Raw genomic sequence first — 11,936 nt, 5'->3', positions numbered from 1 at the left:
CCTTCCTTGGGTTGGATTTTTTGCTGGAGGCACTTACAGACCTCAGAGAAACATTTTCCTTCCTAGATAATCAGTTTAATAGTATAAAAGGATCAAACTCAGAAATAGATGCACAGGGCAAGGCATGGGGAAGGGGTGAACCTTCATGGGTTCCCCAACCAAGAAGCTCTCAGAACCCTGTCCTTCTGGGGTTTTATGGAGACTTCATTACATAGGTATAATCCATTAAATCAGGGGCAATCACTAGTTCCTCTTCCTTTGCTGGAGGTGGAACTAAATTTTCCAAGTTTCCAATTATTGATTGGTTTCCCTGGCAACAAGCCCCCCATCCATAGGTAACCTGGGGGACTTTCCAAAGGTCGTCTCATTAACATAACAAAAGACACCTTCTAGCTCCCAACACTTAGGAAATTCCAAGGGTCTTAGAAATCTTAGGCCAGGAACCTTGAAGAAGACCAAATATATATTTTTCTTTTTTTTTTTAAGGCTTTTATTTATTTATTTGACAGAGATCACAAGTAGGCAGAGAGGCAGGCAGAGAGAGAGAGGGAAGCACGCTTTCTACTGAGGAGAGAACCCAATGCGGGGCTTGATCCCAGGATCCTAGGATCATAACCTGAACTGAAGGCAGAGGCTTTAACCCACTGAGCCACCCAGGTGCTCCTTATTTCTTATTAGAAATCACAATCACACAGTGCTGCTATGAATATTAGTACACATGCCTTTTTGTGAACAGGTGTATGTGTATTTGCTGAGTCTGCATCTAGGAGGGAAGCTTCTGGGTCAGGGAGTGCGCATATGTTCAGCCCTCACAGATGAGGCCAGACCATTTTCCAAAGTTGTACTCTTTGTGTTCCCATCAACAGGTATAGGAGTTCTGGTTGCTCCACATCCTTGTCAATGCTTGATAGTGGTTTTCTTCATTTTGTTTCTTTTATTTACTTTTATTTATTTATTTATTTCATTTCATTTCAGCACTTCTGGTGGGTTAATAGTGCTATTACATTGTTGTTCTAATCTGAATTTCCCTAATGGTTAATGGACTGTGTTTTCATATGTTTGTTGGTCATTGGGGTATCCTTTTTTAATGAAGTGCTGACCAAGTCATGTATCCATTTTCCTTTTGTATCATCTGCTTTTTTGTCTTACTGTTCTGTAGGAGTTCTTTATATATGTTGGATATAAGTCTTTAGCTGGACATGTGGACTACAAGTGTCTTCCACTCTGTGGCTTCCTGTTTATTCTCTTAATGGTGTCTGGTGAATGGACCCTCTTAATTTTAAAGCATTGCTTTCTAAAGTAATTTTTGAAAGGTTTGTTTACAGTGTTATTTAACACTTGTACTTGTGAAGTCATATCCCCAGGAAAAATACTAAATCTGTGTTAAATGTCTTTGCCTCCTTTTCACCGCCCCCCCCCAGCTCTTTCTGCTGGGTGTCTGCCATAAACATCCAAAATTAGAATTCACTGAGGTCATTTCAGGCTATTGTGTCTTCTGCAAATAGTACTTCCTTGTTTAAAATAAAGGAATCAGAAAGCTTCAGGTAATGAGAGAGAGAGTTTATCAAAACTTGTATAAAAAGAGACTCCTTTTCTGAGAGATTTGTTTGGAAGGAAAAAAATGTATCCTGGCGTGGCTGATCTCTGCAGAAGTGTTCGTGATTCCACTGTTTTAATAGAAAAATACCCAAATGTCCTAATTATGGTATCTTCATTCAGTGGAATACCAAAGTTCAACAAAGACAAGCTGCATTTATGCATAAGAATATAGACTTAAGGGGAGCCTGGTGGCTCAGTTGGTTAACCGTCTTCTTTTGGCTCAGGTCAGGATCCTGGGGTTCTGGGATCGAGTTTGCTTCTTCTTATAGTTCCTTGCTCAGTGGGGAGTCTGCCTCTCCGTCTCCCTCTGACCCTCCTCCTGGCTGCTGCTCTGCTCTGCTCTCTCTCTCTCTCTGAACAAATAAAAAATCTTAAAAAGATTAAAAAGAATATAGACATAAGAGCGGGAAAGGCCAGGAGTGGGACAGTATGTGTGATCCACCCTGTGCACAAGTCCCTTCTTGTGTACGCAGTCTGCTGGGAAGAAATCCCACCAGTGGCAGCAAGGGGGTGGGGATACAGAGGTGGAAGGGTGAGTCACATTCCTTTGCAAATTATTTGGGACATTCAAAATATTTTTTAATCCACAACCATCTATTATTTATTACCCCCCCAAAAAAAACTATTTAAAAATTAAAAAAATATAAAATATGGAAACTTGAAAAGAAATAAATACTTTTTTCAAAGATTTTATTTATTTATTAGAGAGAGAGAGAGCACAAAGAGGGTGGAGGGACAATGGAGAGGGAGAAGCAGGCTCCTTGCTGAATAGGGAACCCGATGAAGGGCTCCATCCCAGGACCCTGAGATCATGACCTCAGCCCCAGGCAGATGCTTAACTGACTTGGTCACCCCTGTGCCCCATGAAGTACTTTGACCCTAAGAAAGATATGCAGTCATTTTGTCTGAGCCCTGAATGGTTCCCTTCCAACCCATCAAACTTCTCCCTGCCTCCTTACTATTAGAGTAAGGACCGAGGTGAGGGCCAACCATAGGGGTATCTCCCTCTGGGACTTTACTCTCAGCAACCGGGGACCCAAAGTGTGGCAAACTCAGGGCCGATTTCTCCATGAGGCACAATGGGTGCAGTGTCTAGGGTCCACACTTGTTCTAGAGGCCCATGGAAATGTTTTAATTTATTTAAAATCACTAGAAAGTTGTGCCTGGATGGCTCAGTCGGTTAAGCGTCTGCCTTCAGCTCAGGTCGCGATCCCCTATTCCCAGGATTGAGCCCCGCATCGGCCTCCCTGCTCAGCAGAGAGTCTGCTTCTCCTTCTACTCCTACCCCCACTTGTGCTCGCTCGCTTTCTCTCTCTCTCTCGCTCCCTCTCTCAAATAAATAAATAATCTTCAAAAAATAAATAAAATAAAATGACTAGAAAAAAAGAGAGTACAATACAGCTTGGATTATATTTGTCTTTATACCAATACAGTCATAAAATATCATTTTATACAATTATGGGTATATATATTTTTTTTACAAGGAAGGGGCTCATGATGGCATAAAAGTGCCTAGAAAGTCATAATTTAGGGTGCCTGGATGGCTTAGTCATTAAGTATTTGCCTTCAGCTCAGGTCATGATCCCAGGGTCTTGGGATCGAGCCCTACATCCAGCTCCCTTCTCTGCAGGAAGCCTGCTTCTCCCTCTCCCACTCCCTCCGTTTGTGTTCCCTCTCTCACTGTGTCTCTCTGTCAAATAAATAAGTTTTTAAAAATCTTAAAAAAAGAAAACAAAGGGTGCCTGTGTGGCTCAGTGGGTTAAGCCTCTGCCTTCGGCTCAGGTCATGATCTCAGGGTCCTGGGATCAAGTCCCGCATCGGGCTCCCCGCTCAGCAGGGAGTCTGCTTCCCCCGCCCTACCCCTCTCTGCCTGCCTCTCTGCCTACTTGTGATCTCTCTCTATGTCAAATAAATAAATAAAATCTTAAAAAAAAAAAAAAAGAAAAGAAAAGAAAGTCATAACGTGGCTCTAGCTACACAGTAAATAATTTAGGTTTGGGGACCAGATGGCTTCTGATGTGACTGAACCCTGTCCCTGCCATAGACGGTACAATAGTTTCCCCCACCTCTTAGCACCCCCCCCCTGCGGGGGAATTGCCTGAGATCATGGATAGAAGTGAATCTGTATATACTATGTTTTTTCCAGTACATACATACATGCCTATGATAAAGGGTTTTTTTTTTTTTTAATTAAATCTCTACATTCAATGTGGGGCTTGAACTCACCATCCCCAGATCAAGAGTCTCCCGCTCTACCAACGGAGCCAGCCAGGTGCCCCCAAGCTTAATTTATGAATCAGGGATGGTAAGAGATGAACAACAATAACTGATGATAAAATAGAACAATTAGGGCACCTGGGTGTCTCAATTGGTTAAGCATCTGCCTTTGGCTCAGGTCATAGTCCCAGGGTCCTGGGGTATTGGGCTCCCTGCCCAGCAAGGAGCCTGTTTCTCCCTCTCCCACTCCCCCTGCTTATGTTCCCTCTCTCGCTGTGTCTCTCTGTGTCAAATAATAAATAAAATCTTTTTAAAATGTAGAACAATTATAACAAGATACTGTAATACAAGTTATGTGAATGTGATCTCTCTCTCTCTCTCTCTCTCTCTCACTGGGCTCTGAGCACCCTCCTTCTCGCGATGATAACGTGCGGGGGTGATAACATGCCTGCGTAAGGAGATGGGGTGAGGACAAGTGACACAGGCACGGAGATGTGGCAGCATCGGGCCGCTGTTGACCTTCCAACAACTCCATTGGGAGGATCATGTACTTCCGGACTGTGGTTGACCTCTGGTAACTGAGGCTGCGGAAAGCAAAACCGCGGATAAGGGGGGCACGACTGGACACAGCTGGCGAGGAGTGGCCGCGTTCCAACAAAACTTTATTTACAAAAACAGGCGGGGGGCAGGGTTTGGTCAAGGGCCAGCCCTCTGCTGTGAGGGCCGGTCTGTTTCTGCACTTGTTAATGAGTACATGGACTAGAGAAGAGGGGCATTGCCACCACGCCTGGTCCCTGTCTGGTGGTCGAGTTGGGGTGGGCGAGTGGGGCAGGGCCTTGGACTGGGAGTCACTGGTACATGGACCCCAGCCCCTAATCTGTGTAGGGGCCTTGAGCCAGCCGCCGTCCCCTGCCCATGTCAGTAAGATGGAGGCAGTACCTCCCGTTTGCTGGACTCTGAGGGGACAGTGAATTTGGCACAGGGCACATAGAAGGGCCTGGAATAGGAGAGGGAGATTCCCACCAGGCAGCTCAGGGCAGGAATGGCCAGCTTCCCGGAGGTCTGACAGCCTAGGGAACACACTCTGGCAGAGGAAAGAAGGAGGTGAGGGCAGCCAACAACGTGACCCGAAACACAAACAGTCCCCAAAGAGAGGCCGAAACTCTCAGGTTGGTGAAAACACGCTTATCAGGTTTTTGTCCTGCCTCAGAGCAGGACAGGGTGAGTGGGGGAAGGTGCCGGAGGCCAGTCACCATGAGCAGTGGCCAGGAGTGGCTGGCAGGGGACTGGGCAAGGGTCCAGACAGGGGGCTCCAAAACTGCTGCTCACACCTTGGGAGCCAGATGCCCAGCCTAGAGGAGGGAGCCACACATTCCTGTCTCCACAAAGGCTGCCCCGTGGCTGGCTCAGGCAGGGTCTGCTATGACCTGGAAGGGTAGCAGAGCTGTCCCTCTGCTCCCAAGTTGTGCATGACCTGAGGGGAGTCTGTTCTCACCGAGCCCGAGACTTCAGTGACGAAGAACTGGATTAAGTGATGGTTGTGTTTGGCTGTATTTTATCAGTTACAAATTGCAGAAATTCCAACTTAAATGACCAAAGACAGTATTTATTGGCTCTCGCAAAAAAGTAAGGGTATTGACGTCAGGTCTGGTCAGCGGCTCAGACAACGTCATCTCTCTGTCTTCTGTCCCTATTCCCTTATACGCTACTCACTTTCCATGCAAGCTTTTCCCGGCTATGGGCAAAAGGCCAGAGGTGCCTTGGACCCCTGCCCAACCCCAGTAAGAATGCAGGAAGGGCTAGGGGACTCACTCCACCTGGTTCTCACCTGTCCTTAACGCTGAGGCGAAGGGCAGCCTTTCTGCAGGTCTTAAAATGAGAGCAGGAGAGGGCTGGCTCTCTAAAGGGAAGATGAAGGCATGCAGCTCTGAAACAGGTGGGTTGGGGCTGGGCGAGCGGGGGTGGGGGGACACCCACTGATGCCACTGCAGTCAGCAGGGTCTTGCGTTTGCCCAAGTTTAAGTCTGCTGTTGAACTGAATCCCCAAGGGCGGATTGCTCATGGAAATTGCCAGACAGAGCTGGGCTCTCACCCTTGATTTCTGAGTCTTGATCCAGGACTTTTTCTGACTCATCCCACTACCCCTTCTCTAAGGCCCTTTGTGAATGTTCTGAGGTCTGCTCCTGCTGTCCCCAGAGCCTAGAGCAGACTGCTGATGTGGGGTGTCTTGTGGTCAGCGTCCCAATCAAATGATGTGTCCTCTCCTGGTATCTGGGGACAAGGAAAGGACAAGAGCATAGCCCCCTGCCCCCCCCAAGCCCCACCCTGTCCAGAAACTAAGTTCTGTTCTTTCATAGGTGACATCACCTGCACACAGAGCCCCTTGTCTGCAAAATGGTTTCCTCTCCATTAGGAACTGAGTAAGAGGCTCTGGTGGGGAGCTGGGGATGGAGACAGGGAAAGAACCTTATGCGCATCAGGAGGGACTGGAGGGGAATTCTCACTAGGCAGTGAACACTGCTGGCCTGGACATCCTCCTGGAACCAGCATGACTCCAGAGAACTCAGAGCACTGACTAGGGCCAGTACCCACTTTTGTTCAGGCCTCAGTTTACCCATCTGTACATGAGGGGCTTGGGCTGAGAACTTTATAGCTCTAAAATCCATTGTCTGGGGTGCCTGGGTGGTTCAGTGGGGTAAGTCTCTGCCTTCGGCTCAGATCCTGATCTCAGGGTCCTGGGATCCAGCCCCGCATCGGGCTCTCTGCTCAGTGGGGAGCCTGCTTCCCCCTCCCCACTCTGCCTCTCTGCCTACTTGTGACTTCTCTCTCCATCAAATAAATAAATAAAATCTTTAAAAAAGAAATAAAACTCATTCCTTAACAAAGGGCCAATTTTCTCACGATATAAAGAGTTCAATAAGAAGAAACGCCCTGAAAGAAAACTGGGCAGTGGGCATGAGCAGGCAATCCTCCACCCCTAAAAAAATCCCCAAATTGTGCAAATTCAACAGCAATCAAAGGACTACAAGTAAAACCAACAAAGCAATATTACTTTTACCAATCATTTTGATTAAAATGATCTCATGGGGCGCCCGGGTGGCTCAGTCGGGTAAGCATCTGCCTTTGGCTCTGGTCATGATCCCAGGACCCTGGGATCAAGCCCCTGTCGGGCCCCCTGCTCAGTGGGGAGCCTGCTTCTCCCTCCCTCTCTCTCTCTCTTTCAAATAAATAAAGTCTTAAAACAAACAAACAGAAACAAACAACAACAACAAAATGATCTCCTACCTAATGTGTGGAGACAGGGGGATGGGCACTCAGTCACTCAAGGGAGGTGCTACTTTCTTTCTGGAGAGTAATTTGTCAGTATGTAATAAAAGTCTTAGAACATAATGGGCTGGTGATTTCACTTCTAGGACTCTCTCTAAAGGCAAGTACCCTGGCTGTTTGCAAAGGTAGCCTATCAAAATATATAGTAACCAGAGAAATATTTTAAAATTAGAGATCATGACACCTTCCTCCTCCTTTCAAAGCCTTCTTGTCAGGCTTAGAATAAATCCAACACTTGACTCCATTGCCTGAACCTAACCCCTCACTCTATCTTCACCACCTCCCCTTTGTCATCCTGCTTGTCTCATTTCTCTTCCTTCAACACTCCAGGCCCGGTCCCGCCTCAGGATCTTTGCACAGCCTATTCCCTCTGCCTAGGATGCCTGTCTCCCTCAAATGTGAATCCTGGGTAGGAAGGTCTCTGTGTTACTCACTGCTGGGTCCTTGGCCTGACTCCTGACGTCAGCAGGCATTGATTGAGTAAATGAACAGTCAGGAGCAGGAGCTTTGTGGTCAGAAATAGGTGTGGTTTGAGTTCACCCCTGATTAGCTGTGTGACCTTGAGCGAATTCCTTCACATCTCTGAGCCCTATATTCTTCTGGTATGATGTGAAAACAAAAGAACTACCCGGCGAAGTACTTACCAAGATCAACTGTAGTAGAGCTTATGGAGGCTGGTGCCGAATGAGCCCTTGAGAACTATTAGTGACAATTACGGATGTTTCTAAAATATCTGTAACTGTCTTGCAGTGGGTTGAGGAAACTCCTCTGGGGCATCCATAGAATGCATCCACCAAAAGAATGTTGTAGAAAGAATCTACAAAAAGGAGTTAAAGGTATACCATTTACTCACTTCTTTCATCATCATGGGCATATCATGCGTGCTCAAAAAAAAAAAAAAAGCAAGAACTGATAAAGTGAAAGTTTTCTCCATCTTACGTTTCCCATCCAAAGCCCATGCTATATGAAATGGGAAAGGCAGGTAAAAGAAACAACATGCCTGGTATGAACTCACTTTTAAAAAATAAACTATGTCAATATATACTCATAAGGGAAAGCATGTGGTTTACAGGCAAATGTTAGGGCTGTTTGGCAGGAGAGTAGAAATTGCTGGCGTATTTCGTTGTCATCTTTGCCTTTTCTGTGGTTTCCTAATTGTCCCCAATGGCTATGTATTACCTTTTGCAACCTGGAAAAGCCAGGGAATAGTTAACTGAGCCTCTCCAACTCCCCACACCTGCCACCATCTGGCTTTTCTTGATTTCCAGGGCCCCATGGGGAGACTCAGGTGCCCCATGTTGTTTTAGGCAGCATTACTGAAGCTGGGGGATTGTGTCAGGGTCCTGAGAGAGAGCCCTGGTTCTCAGTAAACATTCAAGGGTTGAAGAGAGGCTGCCTTGTGGTTGTGGGGTTTGGCACTATCCTGTGAAGAGTCCTAGAGGGGCAAAAAGAAGGCATTAAGCTAAGTACAAGTTTGGAACCCTGGGCATCAATCAGGATAAAACCTAAGAAGCCAAGTCCCAGACCAGTAACAGCTCACACTGGCTTGAGAAATAAAGGGAGTTTATTGGTACATGTGGTACATGTCCCTGAAAGCCCAGGGCCCTAGAGCTTCAGGCATTGCTGGATCCAGGTGCTCCAGTGGTGCCTTCCAGAATCTTCAAGGCTCTGTTTCCCTCTGTGCTATCTCTGCTCTGGGGCAAGCTCTCTCCATGTCGTGGCAGGACAACCCATTTGCCACTTTAGGCTTCTGCTCCAGTAGCTCAGCAATCCTGGCAGACACAGCTTCTCCCTCCAGGGCCTCCAGAAAAGTCCTAGGGAGGACCTGATTGGCCGGCATGGGTTTTCTGCCCACCCCTGAACAATGAGCGGGGATGCTGATTGGCTGGTCGTGGGTCACAAGATCGTCTGACCACCAAGGGAATGGGGTCAGCTGTACCAGATTGCAAGGCCTGAGAAGGGGAGAAGGAGGGGTTGTTCTCACAGGACAATGGGGGGCTATTTGCAGAGGGCAGAGCTCCTCTCCAGGATCTGTGCTCTATGAAGCACAGATATGCCCTTTATCTGGAAGGCAGAATTAATCACCCTGCCCTCAGCTCTCCAAAGAGCAGAAGAGGGAGGTCCCATGTGGGGGTGGGGCGGGGGGAGGAGGAGAAGACTGTGGGGTGGGGGCTGGGGAGGCAGTGGTGGAAGGGAGTCATGCTGGAACACCAGAAGGACAATTCACAGTTCAGGGTCATCGAGGGACCATGGCCAAATCAGCCCCCTTCCAGGCCTCAGTATCTCCATCTCTACAGAGGGGTTGATGTGACTAGAGCCGGCAGGTTTTAGGGTGGTGCTGTGTGTCTTTGATGCAATTATTGGGGTATAGCTGCCTCTCCCTTTCCAGTGACTCAGAATGATTTCTTAATGGAATCCAGTTTATTGCTGTGATCCATGCTGGCAGGGGACTGATAATCGTTTTTTTCCAGGAGGGGCCTTTTAGCCCAGCTGGAAATGAAGGGGAGTTTGGAGGCTATTTCTGGCATTCTGAGGTGGGTGAACAATGTGGGGGTGGGAGGTGTCAGGGGCCCCGGGAGAGAAACCCGAGTCAGGGTCTGGGAAGAAGGGCTGGTGCTGAGGGAGGCTGAGGAGGGGTTTTGGCAGCTGGGAGAGGAGCTGGTGGGACTGGAATGTCCCTCCTCCTGGCACCTGCCCCCAGGCTCCTTGACCCTTGACCTGCCCCCCCACCAGTCCTGGAGAGAAAGGCAAGGAGGGAGGGGAGCCTCCTTGGGGCCCATCAGGTACACCAGCACCTAAGATAGAGATATTAGTAACAAACTGTTTAGAGTCTGACATGGGCCAGGGGCTGTTCTAAGTGTTTACAAGGCTTCACTCCGTCAAGCCTCAAAAGCGTATGAGATACGCATGTTAGCCTCATTCCACAGATGGGGAATCTGGGCTCAGAGACATGTAGTGCCCTGCCCAAGGACACACAGCTGGTGAGCAGTGGAGCCATGGTTTGCAACTGGGTGCCTGTAGGGATGGGCGGGCTACCATTTGCAATGATGTGGACGGAGCTAGAGTATATTACGCTAAGTGAAGATAAGTCAGTCAGAGAAAGACGATTACCATATGATCTCACTCATTTGTGGAATTTAAGAAAGAAAACAGATGAACATATGGGAAAGGGGAAACAAAAAAAAGGAGAGCGAGGGAAAAAGCCCTAAGAGACTCTTAATGACAGAACTAAGGGTTGCTGGGGAGTTGGGGGGAGGGGGGAGGGGCTAAAGGGGCGATGGGCATTAAGGAGGGCACTTGTTGGGATGAGCACTGGGTGTAAATGATGAATCACAGAATTCAACTCCTGAAACCAATATTGCACTGTGTGTTAACTAACTAGAATTTAAATTTAAAAAAAAAAAAAAAAAGCGGGGGGGTGGGTGGGATGGATGGGTTAGGCTTGGAAACAATAGTCAGGACAGGAGGGCTGGGTGAGTTGGAGGAGAAAGTAGAATCAGCTGTCTTGAGGAGGGAGGGTGGGAATCTGGAAGAGGCAAGTCTTCACCTGGGCCTTGAGGGATCTATACAATTGAGACAGCATGAAATGTGCAGGGAAGGGTTTTCTGGGAGGAAGGAACAGCATAAACAAAGGCATAGAGGCAAGCCAGGGCAAGGGACAGTTGAGACAAGGCAAGCCACTGGGCAGGGCTTTGTGCGTCACAAGGGCACTTGAGCGGTGGGGCAAGGGTGGTACTATTCTGCCCTGAAAGTGCCTTGAGACCTGGAATCTCTGGCATTTTCTGGGAGAGCTGAGGGGTGGCTGACCCCTACCCCATCGTGTGGTTTTACGAGTTGGAGGGTAAAGCCTGTCAGCCTTGGGTCCCAGAAGCAGGACTGGATGTCGTGGAGGCATAGAAAGCCCTTCCTCTCAGACTGACGTGGAGGAGTCCACTGCTGTCTGGGAGGCTGTGGATGGACAGGAAGCTGGCCATTCCTGCCCGTGAGCCAGAGAATGGCCTCTGTGTGAGCCACAACAAAAAGGCTTTTCTGCCAAGTCGGAGGGGGAGGAAGCAGCCAGCTTGGCCCCTGCCCCAGCCTGAAAGGGGGCTCTGTTGGTGGCTCTGGGGTCTTCGATGCCTAGAATGTGTGGGGAGGGAAGACCAGGGTGGGCAGGGGCCTCCTCATGGCTGTCTCTATTCTCCAGCAGCACCAGAGTGAGCTGGGGCTGAGCAGCTGTGCAAGTCAATCTGTCTGGGTGCTTCTCCCAGCAGGGCCATGTCCTAACTGTGTGACCTTGGCAAAGTCCTTGACCTCTCTGAGGCCCACTTTTCTCATTAAGTGTGCAAGTCGATGGGGGTGGCGATCGCCCATTGAGCACATGTTACGTGCCAGGGAGTGTGACCAGCGCTGTACAGCTGCCCATCCTCTGTCCATCCTCCCAGCAGCCCATGCGGCAGGTTGAGTTGCCCACTCTGCTGAGATGTAAGCACCCGGGGCCTCGGGTCAAAGCCCAGCATGTCTTAGACTCTAAAACTTCAAGCTGTGCAAATGCGAGGGAAAAAAGCCTGGAAGAAACATGCCATACTGTCAACACTGGCCTGGGGTAGGAGAGGACTTAAATTTTGCTTCTTTCTGTTAAGTCTTAATTATCTTACTGGGGAATTAGCAAGATGGGGGCTGTGGGGCCATGGTGAGTTCAGATGCAGTCACATTAAACAAAACCAATTTAAAGATGCAGGTTCCTGTTAATCCTTGAGGTGGGAATGGTGTCAAGTCGCAAGGCAGGGCTCTCTGGGGCTGGGGGAGGCAGG

The sequence above is a fragment of the Mustela putorius genome, unplaced genomic scaffold, assembly GCF_011764305.1.
Source record: "Mustela putorius furo isolate JIRA1106 unplaced genomic scaffold, ASM1176430v1.1 tig00000174_pilon_pilon_pilon, whole genome shotgun sequence".
Taxonomy (NCBI): Eukaryota; Metazoa; Chordata; class Mammalia; order Carnivora; family Mustelidae; genus Mustela; species Mustela putorius.
The sequence above is the reverse complement of the archived record's forward strand: the minus strand, read 5'-3'. Positions refer to the sequence as shown.